The sequence below is a fragment of the Tinamus guttatus genome, unplaced genomic scaffold (assembly GCF_059628265.1).
Source record: "Tinamus guttatus ecotype Peru unplaced genomic scaffold, ASM5962826v1 Tinamus_guttatus_pri_ptg000510l, whole genome shotgun sequence".
Lineage (NCBI taxonomy): Eukaryota > Metazoa > Chordata > Aves > Tinamiformes > Tinamidae > Tinamus > Tinamus guttatus.
This window is the reverse complement of record NW_028289044.1, coordinates 3,594,891-3,598,455: the sequence shown is the minus strand read 5'-3', so window position 1 is coordinate 3,598,455 and position 3,565 is coordinate 3,594,891.

Here is a 3,565-nt window from a genome sequence, read left to right as displayed (position 1 = left end):
CGCCCGCGGAGGAGGCACTTCCGGGCGGCCGAGAGAGCGCTTCCGGGGCCCGCGGCGCCGGGGCGGGAGGAGGGGCGGGGAGATGGGCGGGGCTAGCGTCGATGGGGCGGAGATAGCGATGAGTGGGCGGGGCTATGTGCGGGGCGGGAGGCGGGGCGAGAGGGGGCGGGGCGGTGACCGTTAAACCGTTCTGGCGGGGCGGCCCCGCCGACGGGGCCTCGGGGGAGCAAAGCGGGAGCCTGGACAGGGCGAGCAGGCGGCGGCGGCGGCGGCGGCGGCGGCGGCGGCGGCGGCGGCGGCGGCGGCGGCGGCGGCGGCGGCGGCGGCGGCGGCGCCGCCGCCGCCGCCGCCGCCGCTCGGGGGTTTCCTCCCCCTCGGCAGCCTCGTGCCCCTCGGCGGTGCGCTTTAAGCACCAGGATAGGTCCTGTGGCCACGTCACCACCGTGGTGCCCCTACCCACGGGGTTCCAGCCTGTCTATAGCCCCTTTTCAGACTTCAAAGATTAAATATATACAAACTGCATGCTAACATGTAAATATCTTCCATGCGCGTGTGATAATTCTATGTAGCACCAGATGCTCAGTCTCAGCACCCGCTGCCGCCCTGTGAACGCAGCTCTGCGCAGGCCTTCGGTACGCCAAGGACCAAGCCAGGCTGTGACAGGAGAAGGCGCCCGGGCTGGTCTCACCTGCGGTTGGTTGCTCAAGGCCCTGCAACGCCCGAGCGCTGGCCCCCGCCACAGCTCCGCAAGGCTTTGGAGGTGGCAGAGGGCAGGAGCTGCCACGTGTCCTCCCAACTGCCAGCCTGAGCACCAGCCTCTGCGCTTTCCCTCACAGTGATAGGGACAATCACACCTGATTATCCAAGCCTTGTATTGGCGCAGCTCCTTAAAGAAGCTTTTGCCCTGGAAATGATGTGTCCCTTTGTTTCAATAGCTGAACTTGCTTCTTTCTCAGAGACCAGGCTGCGCCAGGCGCTGCAGTCCCCTTTGCTGGGGAGTCCACGATGATGATGATGAAAGAGCTGTGGCTGTTCCCGCGAGGGGGGTCTCGATGCTCCCATCCCAACACTGACGCTGATCCCGGAGCCTCCCTGCCTGCACGGAGCGCTGGGAAGCTGCGTCACAGCGCGCGGTGCTGCTGGCACAAACGAGGATCCGTGTTGCTGCAGTGCGGGAGCTCCATGAACTGGAGCGGCCTCTGAATCTGCTGAAATCACAGAAGTGCCTCCTCACACACAAATTCCACAGCTAGTTAAAATATTGCCAATCTCTTCATGGAAACATACCCGGGTTTGAGAATCAAGGGGCCTCCCTTGGCAGATTTGCCAGCTCTCATTCTGGGCTATGCCGAGACCTGCTCTTGTCCTGATGGATAACCTGACCTAAACGTCTGGAATTGTACGTATAACTTTTTATACCGAAAAACAAAATCCTGAGATTACATCTATTTTTCTAAGCTCGCTCATTGCCTTATGTGAAAGACACTAGTTATGCTTGCTGCAACTTCAGTTCTGCTTGTGGTGCTCTTCGGGGGCACGAATAGTTTTGCAGCTCTTATCTCAACATGGGCACCAAGGGGCTGGGGATGTCATCCCATCAGGTGGCCTCTCCTGGGCCAGCCCATGAGGGGGACAGCGAACACGAGTAACTGCCGTAACCACAGGGGCTTCCAGCCCCGTGTTGCCACCCGGCTCCTGTCCTGCCCCTCACCCAGGGAGGGCTGCAGCTCCATCAGGTCTGCAGTATTTGTGTGGCTGCAAATGTTACATCACTGACTTCAGTAGCTGGCTGAGCCTACAAGTCAGTGGCATTTCTGTACTTCAGGGTAGAGCCACGGTGTTTCTACATCACATCCAGTTGCATGATTCCAAAGAATGATTTAGATATTGATATTTATTGACTGATGAAAATGGAGAAACAATCTGGCTATGAGCAGTAATTATCTTAGATTAAGAAAGCAGCTGGTGGTAACCATTAACACATTCCAGCAAAACGATACCGCTCTGCTGATTCTCCCATTACATTTTAAAATGTTGATATTGTGAAAGAAAACATCAAGAAGAGCGACAGAGGGTGCCATGGTGGGAGATCTGGCATGGAGCTGGGATCTGCACAGGGAAGGACTCTGGAGCACGAGGGTGAACAGGAGGCTCATGCAGAGCAATAAATAAGGTTGGGAGATGCAGAACTTGGGGATGTGGGAAAAGCTGGAGAAGATGAGATGTGCAGAGCTGTGGGTTTGCACTCAGGAATCCATGAGGTGAGGGGCTGAAGGATTAGAGGGAGGAATCCGCAGGAACATACGGAAGAAATAAATAAGAGGGCAGAGAGACCTCTTGCTGCAGCGGGGAGGGAAGACGGGAATAGCTCCAGAAATTCAAAATAAGTGGCACAGAAGGAGGTGTGGTGGGGAGAGCAGAACAGGGATAAAAAGTCTTGCAAGGAAGAGTGACACTGAGATTAGCAACGGGGCTGAAAATTATCGATAGAGATGGAAGAGGGAGTGTGAGGAGCACGTGGTGCTGAGACGGACCTTGAGAGGTCCCCTCGCCTGAGCCCTTATGTGGGCCATCCTGGCTGAGGGCTCTGCACGGACACCCTGTTTGGCCAAGTCTGCGGGGCGCCACAGCGTGAGGAGGTGGCGCGAGCAACCCAGCAGCGTGGACAGTCCGGTGGCGTGGGCAGCCCAGCACACGGAGCCCAGCAGCGTGGACAGTCTGGTGGCGTGGGCAGCCCAGCACACGGAGCCCAGCAGCGTGGACACCCCGGTGGCGTGGGCAGCCCAGCACACGGAGCCCAGCAGCGTGGGCAGCCCGGTGGCGTGGGCAGCCCGGCGCAGGGAGCCCAGCAGCGGGTGCGTGTGGCCAGGCACCTGGTACGAAGGGAGGAATGGAACCAGTGATCAGAAGCCAGGCATTTTAGGGAATCCGTTAAGAAAGAAACGTTAAAGGCTATGGCACTGCAGAAACTACCAGAGGCGAGTGGCTTCAAAACAAATAAACAAAATCCTGCTTAGCCAAGAAGCATCATGGGCATTGAAAACACTTTTAGGGTGCAGCCCCATTTATTGAAGGGATTACTATGTGTAATGGCAGGTTGCAATAGCTGTGAGCCAGGGAATCCGGTGTTCCTAGACAGAAAAAGACAAGAGGGGATAAGGAGGAGAAAAGAAATTAGCCTTACACACCTAAAATATAATCATGAATAAAGGAACACATATCCATCCAGGAACTGTTCTCAGAAAAGGAAAGGATAAGAAGGGCAACACCCAGAAAAAAGAAGCAGCTGTTGGGATGGAAACTGTCTAGAGCAAGCACTGAAGTTGCACTTCTCAGTTGAAGGGCAACTGAGCGAGCGGGTTTTGTGTGGCATGCTCCAGTGTGAACTCACTTCAGAGACACACTTCTGGGCTTCTCCTTAATATTTCAGGCAAATATATATATATATATATATATATATATATATATATATATATATATATATAAAAGAAAGCAGTCACACGATACTGAGACGTGAGAGAGAAACTCTCTATTCCAGTGACCCCCCTGTCACAGGCTGAGCAAG